Genomic DNA, 20,494 nt, shown 5'->3' with positions numbered 1-20,494 from the left:
TTCCAGTGGTGTTTAGGGAACCATATGGGGTGCTGGTGATCAAACCTGGGTTGGACATGTGCAAGGCACACCCTCTCCACTGTACAAATATTCCAGTTACATAATCAATTCTGATTGTCACTATCTAAGTATTTTGTCACTAATAATTATAAATTATTTTTAAAATTACAGAATCAGGGCCGGAGAGATAGCATGAAGGTAGGATGTTTACCTTGCATGCAGAATAATGGTAGTTTGAGTCCCAGCATCCCATATGGTACCCTGAGCTGGCTAGAAGCGATTTCTGAGTGTAGAGCCAGGGGTAACCCCTGAGCACTGCCAGGTGTGACCCAAAGCCCAAAAAAAAATTATAGAATCATTGAAAATTCTTTTTTTCTCCCTCTTAGTATAAAAAAGTCAACTGTGGCCCCTAAATAACGATTTCATTTTCTAGTCCCTTATTGTATAAACTACAACATTTATACTTTCCTGGTTAGAGCAATGTCCAGAATTCAAATGTATATAAAGTCTTCAGAATGGTGATTTAGGCATAATCAGGTTAACATGTTATAGATATTTTGTTCTTAGATAAAAATATTAAAATAAAGAAGAAAAAAGTACTGAATTAAATAATTAGGAAAGTTTCTAGTCATGCTGTATAAAAGTTTTCTGAAGCTATACTTTGAGTTAGCTTTCTGAGCAACAACCACAAAATACAAAATGCCTGGGCATCTTCTTTCCTTTTAGATTGTGAGATAGGATAAAAGTCCTTGTTTGAAAAGAGATGTGACTGCAGATATGAGGTAGTTATTAATTCTTTTGTATTTAAATCAATTAATAAATGAAACTGAAATTACTAATTACCTAATTAAAGTGAATCACAAACAAACCTGCTCTGTTTAGAACACATAATTGAAGTGGAATTATGCAGTAGTACCTCATTTCATTTGTGAATGGTAGTTCAGAGGAGTGTTTGGTGGCTGGGCTTGACTACAAAGTGCAACTCTATCCCTGCCTTTACCCAGACTGATTTTTCAGTGTAGACTTGTTTACCTTGTTTACTAGTTGTGTTGGTGAATGGTTTCCCAATGTGCTTCTAAAATGTCATGTATTTCCATTTTCATGGTACTGTTTGTCTGACAATTTAACACACCTTTCTATTAACTATTCAGAATTTTCCGCACTACTTTTCAGTACTGTCCTAGTGATGTCCATTTGCCCCCATACACACTATTAAACCATGAAAATAGTTGATTTTGTTTTTAGAACATTTTATAGTAGAGGGCATATAAGCAGACAATTCAGAAAGGTCATGTTTTCACAGTGCACAATTCTTAGTAAGTACCAGTGGGATCATTTAAAAAGTCTTATTTTGCTTTTGTTATGTCTATAGTTTAGCTTTTCTTAGATCAGAGTTTCTATTTTTAGCATGGTCACAGTGCAGGGAATGAATCCCGAAAAATGAGTGATCTTTTTAATCCAGGAGTAGTTTCTTTTCCAAAAATTGTTAGTCTTTATGTTTTGCTATCTGGTTTACCATTGCTGGTGTAAATCTTTTTTGGATATTGTCTGTCTCTGGACTCATGTGTGCTAGGGATATAACATTGTGATCTGAGAGTAAGAGGCAGAAACCTGTTTTAGAACTACACTGACCTGGCTATATTGTCAGTTTTGCGTATGTATCTTCCTTTAGTATTTTGTAAAATTCAGGAAAATTAGCTATTGTCTCTTGAGATAATTGTGCAGATTAATAAAATAAATTTATTAAAACATATATCACATTGTTTAGTATATTTCAAAACACAAAGGAAAGATTGGTTTCTCTTACATACACACACAATAAACAATTCTATTTAGAAAATGGCCTGTAAATTTTTTTTTTTTTTTTTTTTGGTTTTTGGGTCACACCCAGCAGCACTCAGGGATAACTCCTGGCTCTATGCTCAGAAATTGCCCCTGGCAGGCACAGGCGACCTTATGGGATGCCAGGATTCGAACCACTGTCCTTCTGCATGAATGGCAAACGTCCTACCTCCATGCTCTCTGGCCCCTGTTAGTTTTAATTACATTATTATCTCATAACATATTAGAAGCATTTCAGTTAGTCACATATATTAGTCATATTAATCTCATAAGTTTGGTCACTGTGTGTTAGATCAAGTCCCCTAGCTAGCTTTTGTTTGTTTGTTTGTTTGTTTGTTTTTTTGGTTAGACCCAGTGGCACTCAAGGGTTACTCAAGATCTGCTCTCAGAAATTACTCCTGGCAGGCTCAGGGGACCATATGGAATGATGTGGATTCAACCTGGTTGGCCAAGTGCAAGGCAAAGGCCCTACCCACTGTGCTGTCACTATGGTCCTACATAGCTTTTTGGTCCACAATGAACTTTTAGAAGTAATGATCTAGGGGCCAGAGAGATTATGCTGTGCACACAGCTGGTCTGAATTTAGTCCCAGGCAACTCCTTTGGTTTCTTGAACCCCACCTGGGTCCATGAGCTCAGAACCAGGACTAAGTCTTGAGCACCACTAGTTATGGCCTCAAAACCTAATCAAAATGGAAACAAAACTAAACAACATAAAATGAATGATGTAAAGTTGCATGAACATAGGTGTTTCTCTTTTGACCCTCATTTAAGTAGGATGATTTTTGATTAATAGTTTGATGGCTTCATAAAATTCATTAAGAATTTAACACTCTAGAATATTTTACAGAAGAGTTTAAAGTTGTTTAGAGAATCTTGCTTATATAATTAATTAATTTAAAAGGTTCAAATTTGCCTAAGATATTTTGGCCATTTGTTGGTAAAAAGTGTGGATGAAAAACTCCTACTTTAAAATTTATTATTATCCTATTGATTAAATAAGATTTGTGATTTGTCCATTCCAAGATCTCTTAAACAATGATTTGGTCATTTGACAGACACAAAATGTGGTTATTTTTATTTTTTTAATTAAATTTAATTTTTTAAAAAGTGTCATATTCAGTGACATGACTGGAAATAACAGAAATTTCAAACAGGTTTTACTTAGAGGTACTGAGGATGGGGGAGAGAAAATAAGAAAGGAAGATATTTAAGTGCTCAAGAGAGAGCACAGGCTTCTCTAAAGGTACAGAAAGCCATCATGCACATGCCATTATGAAAGGGTGCAAACAGCAAAGTACAGTTCTCAAGAGGGGAGTTATGGACACCAGGTGCATGGACACTATATGCATGGGTTAGTAACACACACATGTGCAGCACTGACATGGGCCCAAGGAGCACATGTGCTAGTATGGTTATTTTTTGTCTACTCTTATGATTAAGAGCAGTCTACTCTTACATTTTGCTTGATCTCAAAGATCATTTAAATTTTCTGAATTAAATGGCTCTTCCTTCAAATGATCATTCAGGGCCAGAGAGATAGCACAGCAGTAGGGCATTTGCCTTGCATACGGCCAACCTGGGATGGACCTGGGTTCAATCTGCATCATTCCTAAGCCTTCTAGGAGCAATTTCTGAGCAGAGAGTCAGGAGTAACACCCGAGTACCACGGGGTGTGATGCCCAAACAAACAAACAAAAATGGTCATTCAATCTGGTACATAGTTCAGTTTGTGCGTGATTTTGAGGTCACACCTTAATTTGGCAACATCTAGGGTTAAACATACAATCTTTATAAAACTTTTATCCCCAGATCTTATTAGAATCATTTCTTTAAGTATTGTTTAGGTATGTCTAAATGATTTTAGATAGCAGTTGTTATCTAGTTTAACAAATGTGTTAATATGTGTGGTGATCGTGGAGGGGTTTGCTACCAAGCTGTGTTTGGGAGCCAGGTCTCCCCATCCAACAAGGCTCAGCCAACTAGACTAAATGCTTAAATATAAATAATTCTGTCCTCTATGGACCAGAGTTTTCTGGGGACCAGGAAGTAACTCTAGCAGTGCTACTAGCTTCTCCAGCAGTGCACATGGTGTTACTGAGGAGGCCATTCAGTGCTATAGATCAACTAGGATCTTCCCTTGCCACTGTATTAATCAGTTCTATAATTTCAAGAAATAATACAGTATATAAAACAGCTTGTAAAATACCTAGTCTTCTCATTGATTACACTGCAACAGATCATCTCCATAAGAAGAAATCTTTATACTGCTTCTCTGTCTTTGGTTTACTATATATTTTTTTTTTTTTTTTTTTTGGTTTTTGGTTTTTGGGCCACACCTGGCAGTGGTCAGGAGTTACTCCTGGCTGCCTTCTCAGAAATAGCTCCTGGCAGGCACGGGGGACCATATGGGACACCGGGATTCGAACCAACCACCTTTGGTCCTGGGTCGGCTGCTTGCAAGGCAAACGCCGCTGTGCTATCTCTAACTGTTACAGCATAAATTATATTTATTTGGAAACTCATAAAATATATAGTTATCTTTTCATAGGGTACTGTAAGTTAAACCCATAACACTTCACTGGAATTTGTAAGGAAAGCAGTCAACTTAATCTCAATTGTCTGAAAATGCTTGTTATCCGTAGAGTGGCAATTTAATGATACCTGGTCACCTGCATTTTTATATGAAAAAGAACTCATTATTGTAATCAACCTGTAAGTTTCTTTCTGGTCTTTGTTTCTTTTCTGCTAGTGTTTAGAATGAAATTGCTGTAAAACACTTCAAAAAAGATGTTAGCAAGATTGTTTCTAATCAGTTAAAGTGCTGTTACTTATTTACATGGCTCAGGATAGTGGAAAATTTGGGGTCTCCAGCAAAGTGCTTGATTTTCAAGTGTGGAGCCATAGGTACTTTACATTTTAATAAAATTTCAGAAACTCTTTTTTTTTTGGCTGAAAACAACTGTGGTGATTAATCCCTATCAATCATATTTATAATAAAGCATTTTATTTTGTTTTGAAGTATATGCCTTGCATTCTTTTGTGTTTTCACTTTTCTATCTGCAAGAAACCTTGGACTGGGTAATAAATATTTATTTCCCAGTTTATCTTTTTGCATGTGTTTTTATTTTCAAGGAAAATTGAAGTGAAAAAAAAATGATCCAGTTAGTTGAAATCTGAAATCAGAAAGTTAGAATCTTTTCACAGTTCTATGACACCTAAATACCACTCCTTTCTAGTAGCTAGAAAAGGTTGTGGTTTCATCAAGTGTCATACTGAGTGGCTGACATTATTCAGTGAAGAAAAAAACAACTGCTCTTCACCTTCCTCTATGAGCAGTCTTCTTGTTTCCGTCTGCATGCCTTTTCTCTTCCTTTGCTTTCAGTTTTTAAATACCTCTGATGCTTTGGCCTTAGAGTGTATTTTTGCTATTACTTTGTGTATTATTTTGCTATGTTTGCGATTCCTTTCCTCTCAATATTTAGCCCACAGGAAACCATTGATTCCACTTTTAAGATATATCCCAAATTTACACATGTCTCATCATGATAAATTCTATAAATTTTAGTCTAAGCTATTATAACTTTCTAGTACTAAGAGTCTTAAAATATTGCAAAAACTTATAACTAATTTTTCTTCATTCTTTCTCCTCTGGGTTTTGCAATCCATCCTGTATGCAGAACTTGATTTTCTTAAATGTACATCAAATGATAGTAGCCTGTCACTTTAAAATCAACATCTTTCTGGTGAAACTAGAACTTTAGAATTCTATAAGATCCTAGAAGATGTGGCTCCTGTATCTGTTTCTATTTTACTTTTCCTTCATTCTTCTTATTCATTGAAGACTCCAAATAGTTTTGATATTTCTTTCTTTCAGGACAGCAATTCCATGCCCAGCTGAGTGTCTTGTACTTAGTGGTTCTTGTGTTTGAAACATTTTTTCTTCATAACATTGCATGAAGGCCTCCTTTTGCTGAGGTGGGGTGGGATGGGGTGTCTATACTCATTGACGCTCAGGGGTTACTCCTGGCTATGTGCTCAGAAATCGCTCCTGACTTGGGGGAACCATATGGGATACTGGGGCATCGAACAGCAGTCCATCCTAAGCTAGCGCTTGCAAGTGCCTTACCTTAGCACCGCACTGGCCTCCTCCTTTTCTTGTTTCAACTCAACTATGGTTTCCTTGGAGAGGCTTACTTACTGTGGGTAAGTAAATTTATTCTAGACATTCTTTGACTTACCCTATTTTATTTTCTTCATTCTAGTTGCTACTATCTAAAATTATATAATGCATTTATTTATTTTTATTTTCTAATACACGCTTGAGGAGCTTGTCTTGGTCATTGATGTAAACCCAATATCTACAATATAATCAGGAACATAGCCTAAGATGAAATATGTGCACTCAATTACTGTCTTTTCTCTTCTGTCAATAGAATTCTCTACTTGTGTGTGAATGTTCCTACATTGCAAACAATATTTAACACTTGTAGTATCTATCCCAAGTGTATCTCAGAAATCTGTATAAGATGTACAATGTCTCTTCAAGAAAAGATAGTTGAAAAAATTATTCTGAATTGTGTTGTATGGTTCTTGGCTAGTTTTTTTCCCTTTCATAAAAACATTCCTTCTTTTCTTTCATTCATTAGATTTAGTTGCAGGAAATATTGGTTAGCTGACTGACTGTTCAAGGATCTATATGTAGATATTTTTGTATCTTGAATTGAGGCTCGGTGAAGGACATTTAAGTTATGCAGATTTGAGTTCAGATTGTGACTTTTCTATGCTAAAGTTAAAACTTGGGAAATTTATTATATTTGATTGTTTTTAAACCACAAGTTATCTGCCCCTTGCATATATTCTTTGAGTTTGTCTGTTTAAGTTCCACTCAGCTATAAATTAATACTCATGGTAAAGCTTTATAAAATAAATGCAGCAAATGCATAAGCACTCATTTCATTTTTAGGCCCAAAACTGTTACTTTCTGTAGCTTTTAAATATTTATATATAATTTCATGATTAATATTTTGGATCCCAAGACATTAGTTGAAATGTGAATAATAACAACTCAAGCTAATGATATCCCTTGCTTTTTCTATGATACATTTATTTGTATCAGTTGATTATATAGTATTTAGAATATTTTTTACACTAAGTAAACAGAAAAGAAGTGTATTATGCGTACATTTCACTATTGTTACAAATCCTTAGCGGTATCTTTGCTAAATGTTTTACAACTTTTTGTGGCAGTTTTATTTAGCTTTTCTGTTTTATGTTATATCATAATTAATATTTTATTATATGATTCATTTTATGATCATTTAGTATTTAGTATGAAAAGCAATTGCTTTCAGTCTCATTAGTTTAATTCCCAAGACGTTTTGGAAACATATATGTGTAGAAATATTTTAAGTTAATTAATTGGGTGGAAAGAAATGTACCTTTTAATTTTCCAGAAAAGAAAATGGATGTATCTAATAAAAAATTCTGATCATACATTTTTGCCTAAAGAGAAAATAAAAACAAGTTTATCAATGATTTTTAATTATCTTTTGTTTAGGAATAATTAATTGCTTTTAGGGGTAGGAATAACTGTCTTCATTTTATTATTGTACGTGTGTAATATAGATCAATATTTATTCAGAATGGGATTAACTGTGTGGAAGGAAGTGGTATTATCTAAGTCCTCCAGCTGGGTAATACGAGAATTACAAACCAAATTGATTAGTATCGGACAATATCATTACCCAATGATTAAAGACTTTCAGGTATAGCTGACATAATGGGGTTTCCTTTTTGGTAAGTATGATGTTAATTGCACTTGCTGTTGCACTTGATGTTTTTTTTTTTTTTTTTTTTTTTTTTTTTTTTTTTTTTTTTGGTTTTTGGGCCACACCCGGTAACGCTCAGGGGTTACTCCTGGCTATGCGCTCAGAAGTTGCTCCTGGCTTGGGGGACCATATGGGACACCGGGGGATCGAACCGCGGTCCGTCCAAGGATAGCGCAGGCAAGGCAGGCACCTTACCTTTAGCGCCACCGCCCGGCCCCCACACTTGATGTTTAATAAAACACCAAGAGCCATTACCACTGAAAACACCTTTTGGTTTTAGAAGACCTAACCTCTGTAGTGGTTTGGTGCTTCTGAAACAGACTTGGAGAGAGGTTGAATTTATGATAGAAAGTCAGAGCAGCATGACTTCAGCTAATGTACTGCTTGTTCTTGACCCCCTTTCCACAACCTGCCAGTAATGACAGGTCTTTGACAGTTCTTATGCCTATTGTATTTACAGTTTTCCTAGCTAATGAATAATTAGAAAAAGTCCACTAGGACCTGATTGTTTATATCTCTAATAGCAATTTACTGATTGTGCATTAATTGGCTGTTAAAAAACTGTGTTCTATAATAGCATTTGATGTAAATAGGTGATTATCATTCTATATTGTGGTTGGAGCTGGAGTAGTAGAAAATTGGACATTTCCCGGCAGATAGCCGTAAGTTTCAATTTAGTCAGGATTCTTTGTATACTGTGATAGGTTTATAATTATTACCCAAAGATTGATGGCATTTTGGTGAGTGTAAATTTGTGCAGCAGTAATCCATTAAGAAATCAATAATCATTCCATTCTGATGTGTAGTTCCCAGTCACTGTTATAAATGTGTACACAGAGCTGAAACCACTGCTTTTCTTTTGTAATTGTGGTTGACACTGTTGGAAATGAGGGGAATCTTATATAATTTTTACTTTTATCAGATTCTTTTTTTCATTTGCCTGTGTTCCATTGAACTTATTGCCACTTACTGCATAACTTATGAAAGACAAAAGATTTTATTAACATTAAAATTTATTTAGGCCACTATTAATATTTCTATCTTCTTCCCTCATTTTTGCTTAGTTGCATAATGGCAACTAAAGTTTGAAGTACTTTACTTTGGGGTTGGGGAGATAGTACTGGAGGTCTGCTGCTTTTTCTTTTTTCACAGCTGAATCCAGTTGAATTCCTGGCAGCTGTACTGTATATGGCTCCCCAAACAACTGGAGCACTTTCCAGTGTGGCCAAAAGACCAATAAACAAACAAACAAACAAATAAATGGACTGATAAGGATGATGTAGGCATTTTGTTTAAACCATTTTATAAAGAAAATATAATACTTGTTGTTAACCTACTCTGTACCATGCTAATATGCTAATGGAGGAAGCGGAAATTGAGCCAACATTGACTGCTGTCATAACAGTGTGGAGTTTAGAGAAAGGCACAGAAACAAAGTGATAGGGAAAATATCAGCCCTGAAATCATCCATTAAGTCATTTTCAAACTGGAGACTTAGTGTTATAGGGATATTTGGGTATCTGGGTATTCGGCTTCATCCCACAGGGAATGTAGCCAGTATTACAAAATTCTTCCATGTTTAGGCTTGAAGAATAATCTAAATAAAGATTCTAAATAACAGTGAAATAGGAAGAGAGGATAAACTTTAAAAAGTGGAGAAAGAAAGAAAATTCATTGTGAATTCTCAACTGTAATGTTAAGTGCTTTATTTTGTTATTAGTTTCTTACTTATCCTATTTAAAAAAATTAGTATATTCTGTCATGTTCAATAAAGTTCAGCTATTAATAAGGTAGTTGTAGACTAGCTCATTATAACTCTTTTTTTTTAACTTTCTTTTAACAAAAGCAGGGTTACCTTGTGTGTATGATTTTCTACTAGAAATTTCCTTTTTCTGCTCAGTACTTTGTTTTTTGATAGCTTGTACATCAATTAGACTCTGTGATACATTGTGATTTCACTGAGGAGCCTTTAGTTTGTTTCTGGGTCTTTCTGTTGTAAGACATAAAATTCTTGCTGTCTATTTACTTTGGATATATCTTTAGGATTACTTGGTTGTAGATTTGCTATGTTAAGTCTGTGTAGCAAATGACTATTCTATTGCTACTGAGTGGTTAGATTGACCTTTGAAAAGGTTAAATGTCTACCCTCAAGTAATTCTTGTGTCCCTGTTTTGTCACCATAAGCAGCACTCAGTTTTATCAATTATGCTTAGTCTGATAGAGGGAAGAGCAGGGAAGCTTATTTGTCATTTAAAATTTGTGGTTACCAAAACATGATTTCATATGCTTCTTGGCAGGAATATTGGGAATATTTTTGTTTAATATATGTCCTGGAGAATATTTTTGCTTCAGGATCACAAAAATTATAATAAGCACTTTAGACCTAGGAAAAAGGAGCAAATATTTGAGTTTTGTGTTTTGAGATGGATTTGAAGAAAGGATACAAATACTTTGAATTTATGTAAATGCAAAATACTATAAGGGACTGGACAGATCTTATAGTAAGTAGGGTTCTTTACTTGTTCATGGCCAACCTGGGTTCAGTCCCCAGTATTCCTATAGTCTCTGTAGCCCTACCAGGAGCGATTGACATCTGTGTGTAGAGCCAGGAGATAAGTCCTGTGCCAAGCTGTGTATGGGCCTCAGAACAAGCAAACAAAAGAACAACAAAATACTGTAAGAGGAAAATATTTTTTTTTTTGTGTGTGTGTGTGTGTGTGTGTGTGTGTGTGTGTGTGTGTGTGAGAAACATACCTTATAATACTTAGGGATTATTCTTGGCTCAGAATTCAGGGATTACTCCTGGATGTGCTTAGGAACCATATGAGATGCTGGAAATTGAACCTGGGTCATCCGTGTGCAAGAAACATATTCTACCTGTTGTACTGTATCTGCAGCCCTAACATATAGGTTTTATTCCTATATTTTTTATGTTTTTAATGGATATTTAAAAAATGCATAATAAACTCATCTAGGTTATTTAGATTAGTACTTCAAGGAAATCCAGAGATTTCCGAATCTTAATTGTTAAAGCATAAACTTTACCTATCCATTAATTTTGTTGCAGCAACTATTTTCAAATAAAAAAAGTATTTAAAAAGTAGAAAATGAAGCAAATAATATAGAAAGAATCTTAAAGTTGTACTTAAATTACTTCCATTTAAATTGTTAGTGGGGTATGTTGTAGACTTCATAGATGGGACTAAATGAGCTACCTATGTAGGGTTTGAGTTCTACATGTCTTTTTTCAGGACTTCTGGATCTTTGAGCCTGACATTTGATCAGCAGGTTGAATTGTCTGGAAACTCAGAGAGTAAGCCTATTCTTGAGAAATGCTGAAGTCTAGTACTCATTTGGTTTGTTTTCTTAAATTCTATTGTCAAGGAACCTGATGATTGGTTTGCACTCACCCTGTAATTTACTCAAAGGGAGACTCAAATATTCGTGAGAGCAGAGAAATTTTCTTTCATGGCATACATGTTTTACATGAGAAGCTATGGAAGCGAATAGCTATTAGACTATTAAAATCTCTATTTTAGGGGACTGTAACTCAGCAGTTGAGCACATGCTTTGCAGGCCTGGACATCCAAGCAACCCATCACCACCTCAAAAATAACTAGATTGGTGGCAGAAGAGAGATATTAGTATTCCCCCCAAACTTGGTCTTTTCTTTGTCTCCAAGAGAATTCCAAGGCAGAACAAACTTGTACAAACTTGTTACAAACTGGCTTTCTCTCTTTCCTTGAATGGAGGTTCATTTTTCTCATTTTCTCTATAAAAATTACATTTAGTGATATTAGGTGTTCAGATTATCTTCTGGACTGCAACTCTGTGTGTGTGTGTGTGTGTATGTGTGTGTGTGTGTGTGTGTGTTGTGTTACATTCATCTCTCTGCTTGAAATAATGCTGCAATATGACCCTTGAGGTCATTTAGAACAACTTCCTAAAAAAAGCAGGAATAGACTTGACAGCATACATGAAAGGTAGTCTTTGAAACTTTTCCTTGACTACTTATAGTACTGAAAGAAGGGATTCATGAACATATTGTTGATACACTCTAGTTCTTAGAAAATACTTTTTTTCTGCTTTTCTGCTCCTCTGGAATACCACTACTTTTTACAAAGCAAAAGACAATATTTAGGGTGAATTTGAGATACATTGTTCTCTCACTTGTAAATTGTTGTTGTTATATTAATAGTGAGAGTACTGCATAAACCTTTGTATTTCAAATACTGCCCTTGTTTCTTTTGAGAAGCAATGCCCTAGGTGTAATCCCCAGTTTATGTATCCTGCCTGTTTCCAGCTTTGCTCAAATTTTCTACAAATCTATTGTCTAAGTAAAGAAACAGAACAGAAATGCACAGTGATAGTATAGAGTAAGAGTACAGAGAATAGGGTTTTTACCTTGCACATTGATTCCCAGGTGGGAGTGATTCTCAAGTGCAGAGCCAGAAGTAAGTCCTAAATACTGCCAGTGTGTCCCCCAACAAACAAAAAACCAAAAGAACAGAAACACGGGGCAAAGCAAAACAAAATCTGACTTTCTCTCTAGTAATTTGCAAATTTTCACATTATTTTATCTTTTATTCTTAAATAACTTTAAGCTATTCAACTTTTAATCAAAATTTTATTTTTTCCCAAATTCTGTTAATTTTTGAAGTAAGAAATTTATTGATTATATTTCAAATGGAATACAAATTTCTGATTTGTGCATAGATTTATTTTTAGCACTACTATGTTACTCTAAATTTTGATGCTCTGAGATTTCAAAATGTAACATAAAGGTAAAGAGGTATAGAGAGAGTTGTAAAACTCATTTAAAGTAAACAAAATAATTTTTCAGGGATTTATTTTAACCTAGGATGTAGAAATTTACCTAAAAATTTCAACTGAAAATTCGGAATATATCTGGTGAAAAAGATAGTATGCAACCCTTGATGGGTATTAACAAGATCAACGTTTGTTCCTCTGAAGGCATTAACAATATTTGAACTGTCTTATGACTTCATATTTCTCCCTTGCCTGAGTGGCAGTTTTACTGTGTCTTTATTGGATTAACTATTGTAAATGGATATGGAATTGTGCCGGGAAGCATATATTTCAATATGTGAAACTTCACAATCTACATCGTTAGGCTGGTGACTCACTCATATTAACAGGGAAATTAGCTGACTTTCTCTTTGTGTGAACATTTGGGGGTGGAGCTGACCCTAGTTTAGAGCTATTCCAGTGTTGTAGGTTACCTGGGGCAAAACCTGTGTCTAGGCAATGTGGGGATCTCATCTGATTAGCTAAACTAGATTTTTTTCTTTGATATGTCTTTGCTTTAGTTTGGAGAATTATCTAATTAGGGAGTAACCAGCTGAAAATGATTGAATATACATTTAAGAGCTGTCATAATCCATTTAATTATGTCACAGCAAATTTGATTAGGATCCTTCAACAAGTTCACATAGTACTTAAGGACCTCCCGCTATGGTAAGGGGGAGCATGAATTTCTCTGGAAGGAATTGTTCTTTACAAAACAGCTTATTGTAAAAATAATAATTAAAATGTTAATACTTAAAATTTAAATATTTAAAAAATATTAAATTTAAGAATAATTATTAAAAAAATTGGGGGGGGGGAGCCACACCTGGCGGCACTCAGGGGTTAGTCCTGGCTCTCTACTCAGAAATTGTTCCTGTCAGGCATGGGTCACCATATGGGATGCTGGGATTCGAACCACTGTTGGTGGTTCGCCTTATGTCTGTGCTATCTCTCTGGCCCTAAAAAACTTGTTTTTAAAAGTCATATAAAAAGTCCTATTTTCCATAATTTTTGATTATACTATCTGGGATGCTTATAAAACTAGTCCCAAACCTCATGTCAGTTACACAGAATCAGTCTTTGTTGAAGAATTCTAAGTCTCTAGCATCATACAGAAGTAAGATTTAGTTTCAGTGTTGTATGAAAAAAAAAAACTTAGCCCCCCCCTTTTTTTTCTATTTGCCTTTAATAATTTCCTTTCAGATTTTCAGACTATTTTGTTTGCACATTTTATAGAACAATATGGAGAATTGTACACCTTTTGTTTTTGGGCAGAGCCAGAGCCAGAGCCAGGTTTTACTACTGGCTCTTTGTTTAGGGAATCACTCATGGCAGGGCTCATGGGACCTTATGAGGTGCTCGGGATCCAAACTGAATCATTTGCATGCAAGATGATCACCCTACCCACTGCACTATCGCTCTGGCCCTTCACATTTTATTTTATGAGACTAGTATTTTGTCTTTCTATTTCTCTGTCAGTTGTATTCCCTCTGCCGATTTTCAAAAAGTAGACACATGTTCTTGCTTCATCCAGGCAGCTTGTGCATCTGTTGACACTTCAGAAATAATCAGTTTAGATTTCAACAGCTGATTAGTACTCAGTTCTAACCAAACAGAAAGATCTCTAAAGAATGGTTAACAGAATATTACTCAGCTTAGTTTTCTGTACAAAAATATAATAATGATCCTTTAAAAATAATTTTGTGGCTCTCAAAGGTCTTGAACTGCTGCTGTTTTTATATGTCAAAACAGTTAGGGGCCAGATTGCCAGTCAGAGTCCAAAAGTAAATATAAATATTTTATTAGTGTCCTTTTTATAAGCACCTCTATGAGTGAAAAGCAAACTATTGAAATCCCAGGAATAATCTATATGATTGCCAAAACAGTTTTATAGCGATTCCAACTTCCACACTAAGGTGCTATTGAATGAAAGCAGACAGCTAATGGTATCAGTGCGGCACCCAAGTACCGATTTGCCAGAGATAGGAAGCCATATCCCTAGAAGCTGGAGCCAAGAGGAAAGAAGAGATGCACATCTTAATTGCACTTGTACAAACAGTTACCTGGTTGACCTTATATTTCTCCAGGAGTCTATAGAAATAGTTTAGAAAAAAGTGCCAGAGAACCGAATAGAGAAATGGAAATTTAAGGCATAAAAGGGCTTACTTAATTCCTATAGACTATCCTATTGAATAGCTTATGAAAAATATTGTGGATCAGGTGGAAAAGAATGCACTCTTCCTGTAAAAAGAATCAACTTTGGCAAATATAGATTATAAGTATAATTTAAAAAATGAAGTATAGCTGAAAATTTGAGAGGATTTTGACCATACCCAACAATACATTGGGGCCAATAATAATCTGACTCTGTGGCCACCAGGGGTCTTACTGGAAGTCCTTGGGGGATCATATGCAGGACATTCAATGCTAGAACATTGAACCAGGTAGGAAAAAAAGACTAAATATGTTTCTGCATACAGCAGAAAACTATGCAATATATTATAAATTTGTAGTTTTGTGTGTGTGTGGAAAGAGTGATGGTGGCCACACACTTTTATTCTTTCCTATCTCTGTGATCTCAACATTCTCTCCCTTATTTCTTTAGCAGAGCTTATGCATGTCTTTGTTATAGTATTTGAGACAGTATATATTTTTTACCATTTTTGAATTTACCATTTTATTTTATTTATTTATTTTGTTTTTGGTGCCACACCTGACTACTCAGAGCTTACTCATGGCTTATGCTCAAGGATCATTCCTAGCCATTCCTGGGGTCTATATGGGATTCTATAGATCAAACCTTGCCTGATGGCCTGCAAGGGAAATACCTACATCCTATACTATTGCTTTGGATCCTCCCATTTTTAGAAAAAATATTATTTTGTTTATTTTGGCCACTTCTATTCCCAGAGGTTACTACTGGGCCATCACTTAAGGATGACTTCTGTGAGGTTCAAGAAATCATTTGGGGTACTATAGATTGAAACAAAGTCTGTTGTGTACAAAGTAACTCCCCTACTTACTATATCACTCCAGCCTTTTTGTTTCTCATTTTAGACCTGGGGATCCAAATTCAACTTGGGCCTTCTTACTCTTTCAGGAAAGTAAATGGGTTTTCATGAAGTGGAAAGAAGTGGGGACAGCCCATGAGAAGAGAGATCTCACCTGTTTTTCTGTGACCAGGATGAAGTAGGGATTTATATAGGATGATGAAATCTGTTTCAGATCTGTACTGACAGTCTTACATTTAGCACTCTGCCTATTATTTAGGCCTGGCTTCATCCTTATTCTTGAAATTTATAACTGGCCAAGATAGATAGCTGTAGCTGTGCCTCATAGTATTAATAAGCAAAATTTTTATGAACTTCCTGATATATGTCACTTGAAACAGAATAATAACAGAGGTGCACCCTTTCTTCTTTGTCCTTCTCATATTTCTGCTCTCCCACACTTTCATCTTTCCGATTTGTGCTGGCTCATGACTTTTGACTTCTAGTGAAACATCCTCTGGATAAATGTAGGGAAATGTGTTTCAGCTCAGTCATTTGCCCTTTGTCATGCTGACCTATTTCATTAAAAAAAATGAGGTTGTGGTGGGATGAGTACTAAGAACACAGGAAGGGGCATGTTACCAATGTCCCAGCAAAGGTTCAGATAAGTCTACCTTTAGAGAAGTATATAAATAGTCTTTGAGCCCCTTTTGCTACTTTTTCATTTTTCTTGCACTCTTTTAAAAACCACTTCCCTTGTGGTACTTTTTTGACGTTTTTCTGTCCCATTTGGTCCTGCCTTCTTTAAAAATTTTCCAGATTATTGTCTGTGTCTCCACAATCACTCCTTATCCAAATCAAATCAAAAACCCAAGAACCAGAGAAATAGTATAGGAGGTAAAGCAAGTGGCTCACACATGTTCAATTCCTGCTACCACTTTTTTTTTGTTTTGTTTTGGTTTTTGGTTTGTGGGTCAGAGCTGGCGGTGCTCAGGGGTTACTCCTGGCTCTGCGCTCAGAAATTGCTTATTGCTTCTGGAGGGCTCAGGGAAACTATATGGGATGCTGGGATTCAAACCACTGTCTGTCCTGGGTTGGCTTCGTGCAAGGCAGATATCCTATTGCTGTCCTATTTCTCTGGTCCTTCTGCTACCACCTTTTATCCCAACAACCCTGAATGTGACTTTAGATGTATCTTAAGCATCACTTGGGGGACAACTCTTCCCCAAATTACAAGCTTATGCACAATAGAGACATTACTCAGCTTATGACCTGTTATAATAAGAGCAGTTTAAGAAACTCATTCATGCTGAGATTGTTGAGTTATTGCTTATTGGATGATTGTAGTCTTATATTAGCAGGAGTTTTAATAGAAGTTTTGCTAAGAAATTCCATCTTAAGTCAATGCTATAAAGTTTTAGTTATGAGAATTTTAATCACTAAATTAGAGGAGTTTGCTGTTCTGTATAAAAAATTTGGGTTTATGAGTATTTGTTTTCTAATATTGACAATTCTCTTAAGAATTTGATTACATTAATGTAACTGTTTTTAACCACAGGAGTAAGTTGCTTCAACTGAAACTTTGTATTCTCATAAAAAACAGAAAATAAGCACTTAAGTAAGCTTGCAGTTAAAATGTTTAGGGTATATTAAGATTTGAAGGATAGTTTGGTACATCATTCTGTGAAAAGTAATTTAGGAAAAGAGGACAAAGGCTTTGGATTGCATTTTTACATTTATATAAGATCTTGAGCTATTAATGGGTTTTGAGACTACCATTTTTACTTTGCAGGAGTTGCCCAGTGATTATTTTTACTTTAATATATCAAAATTATGTAATTTTATGTACACAGAATATATATATATATATATATATATATACACACACACATATATATGTGGCTTTTTGGGCCACACCCGTTTGATGCTCAGGGGTTACTCCTGGCTTAGTGCTCAGAAATTGCCCCCTGGCTTGGGGGACCATATGGGATGCTGGGGAATCGAACCGCAGTCCTTCCTTGGCTAGTGCTTGCAAGGCAGACACCTTACCTCTAGCGCCACCTCACTGGCCCCTCACAGAATATATTATAACAAATGTTTTTGAACATGGAATGAGTGCAAATGTGATAATATCAAATTCAAGATGTCTTCTCAACCCTTCTCTGTAGAAATAGTGTGTAGTCATGTCTAATGTGGAGAAGGTGTGATTATTGGATACTTGGTCACTTGTTTCACTTGGTCACACTCTACAGTGAAATAGAATTTCAACCGATTTGATAAAGTCCCCAAGAAACTATAGCTTCCAAATACCTATAAATATGAAAATGCCTCAGGTATAAAATAAAACATACAATTTTGGTATATAATAAATTTTTCTTATGATGGTTGCAAACTGGGCCATTGTAAGAGAAAAGACAAGACATTTTTATTATATTAGGGATCACCTTTAAATTTGTTTATTATGTATGCTCAAATTGTATGTTTTTTTATCTTGATTTTGTTCTTAATTACATAAATACATACATGCTATTAACTAGACTCAGAGAGCGGAAAAACTTTGATTTTTCTGTATGATAATTTTTTTTTTTTTGATTTTTGGGTCACATCCGGCAGCGCTCAAGGGTTACTCTTGGCTCTACGCTCAGAATTTGCTCCTGGCAGGCTCGGGGGAGCATATGGGATGCCAGGATTCAAACCATCATCCTTCTGCAGGCCAGGAAATGCATTACCTCCATGCTATCTCTCTGGCCCCATCTGTATGATAATTTTGAAAACAAAAGTACATATTTAAAGCCTTGGTAAATGGTTAAATTTTCAGGAGAATCAATGAAAAGACAATGTGGCATATGGTTGTTAATAGTATTATACAAATAAATCATTCACAAGGCAGTGCATTTAAAATCACAAAGAACTTTAGGGCTGCTCTTTTTTACATTACACATTAGAAGTGAGAAACCGAGTTGTAGCCATTAGAATTCTCAGTAGTGATCAATGCAAATAGAGTGACTGTGATGCTAGAATTGGTACTTTGATTAAGTTTTGTGAGGGGAGTGCTTAAAAATTGTTAGAGACCTTAACTGAATTAACCCTTAACAACCCTTAACAGGGTTCTTGACTCTTGTGATCATGAGTTTCATGAGGTACCTAGTATTTTTGCTTGATAACTAGCTGCTCTGCGACCAGTAGTTAGCAGCTGGAGCCTAGATTTAAAATCCTGATATTATTGTATGATGTGTAGCCAGGGATAAGTTAGCTAAGATCTTTGTTCTCTCTCTCTCTCTCTCTCTCTCTCTCTCTCTCTCTCTCTCTCTCTCTCTCTCTCTCTCTCTCTCTCTCTCTCTCTCTCTGCCTTAAAAGTTGTGAAGCACACTTCTTATGTAAGAAGGATTAAATGAGGCAGAGTATTTAAAGTGGGCAGCCAGAATTGAGAAGACACATAGTAGGGTGATTGTGAAAATGAGAGATGCTATTATTGAACCATTTTGCATGAATATTCATAGCTTCTGTAGTTTTCTGATTTGGGGAAGCAGTGCTGACTGATCAACAGTAATCAAATTAAGCTTTGATTAAATGGACTTATTTCTTAGGACTACAAATAACTACTTAGATATTTATACTGGTTATTTTCTTTCATGGTGGTAGCAAGGGTTTAATGGGGCTATTTTTGCCTCAGTGTTTGGGATTCACAGCCAGAAGTGCTCAGGGGACCTAAATCTTAGTATTTGTTTCACCTTTTCCTGTATACTCTTAAGATTTTTTCTATTGAATTTTATTAAATAAAACATTTAATGTGAAGGAAATATGTATATATAATAAAGTTAGTTGTTTTGCATTATGATTGGTGTGAAAATAATATATTTCTATGTATTTTTAAATTGAATCACCATGAGATATGTTACATAGTTGTTCTTGAGTGATGTTTAATCGTGAACCAAATTCGAGCAGTGTCTTCTTCCCTTCACAGGAATCAGCAATTTCCCTCCTACCTTAAGTTTTCTCTATGACAGACACTTCCCCTTTTTTTCCTTTCAGCACTATCATTGTCATAGTGGTCCCTTCTCTAACCTATCCTGTCCCCATTTTGGCAAGCTTTCCACCAAAGACTAGTCCTCTTGGACCTTGCTGGACCTTGTTTTTATTATTGGGAATTCTTCTCCTATATATTCCCTTATAATCATCAAAAGAGTTAGTTTATTCTGTCTGTCCTCTCCTAACTTATTTCACCCAGCATAATACTCTTCATATCTGTAAATGTATCAATAAATTTTATGACTTTATTTTTTTAAAAGGTACCTAGGATTCTATTGTGTAGTTGTATCAAAGCTTCTTTATCCACTTGTCTGTTCTTGGACAAATGGGTATTTTCAATGTTTTGGCTGCTATGACTAGTGCTGTAATGAACTTATTAGTTCATATGCCTTTTCTTTACTGTGTTTTGGGGTCTTAGGTATGTATTAAGGAATGAGATTGTTGGATCATATGGAAGCACAGTTCCTAAGTTTTTAAGAATATTTTTTTCCAAGAAGGTTGTACCAGTCAACATTTTTACCAGCAGTGCCATGAGGGTCCCATTTTACCACATCTAGGCCAGCAGTGATTGTTTTTTGTTCTTTGTGAGGAGTGTCAGTTTCTCTGGTGTGAGGTTGTTGTTTTTATTTGCATTTACCTGATGGGTAGTGAAATAAAGCATTTTTCATGTCCCTTTGACCTTCTTTGAGAATGTTTCTGGTCATCATATTTGAATGGGTTGAATTTTTTTCTTTTAAAGTTCTACTAGTGTTTTGTATATCTTGGACAATATTCTTAATCTATCAGATGCATGCTGAGCAAATAATTTCTCCCAGTTGTTGGCTATCATTGTATTCTGGTATTTATTACCTTTGAGGTACAGAAGCTTTTTAATTTAATATAGATCCATTTGTTAATGTTTTCTTTTGCTTATTTGATCAGTTTCTACTTGTTTGGTATTTTATCTTTAAGATGCCTCTAGTTTCAGTTTCATGGAGAGATTATCCTATGTTTT

The 20,494-nt window shown here is 35.3% G+C and overlaps 1 protein-coding gene across 3 annotated transcripts in view; it reads left to right on the top strand.

The window, feature by feature from the left end:
- IKZF2 (IKAROS family zinc finger 2) overlaps positions 1-20,494 on the top strand; it is a 189,958-nt gene that overhangs the window by 15,810 nt on the left and 153,654 nt on the right. The gene's annotated exons all lie outside the window — the stretch shown is intronic.

This window comes from Suncus etruscus, chromosome 1 (assembly GCF_024139225.1).
Source record: "Suncus etruscus isolate mSunEtr1 chromosome 1, mSunEtr1.pri.cur, whole genome shotgun sequence".
NCBI classification, from domain to species: Eukaryota; Metazoa; Chordata; class Mammalia; order Eulipotyphla; family Soricidae; genus Suncus; species Suncus etruscus.
This window is presented reverse-complemented; position numbering and strand designations above follow the sequence as displayed.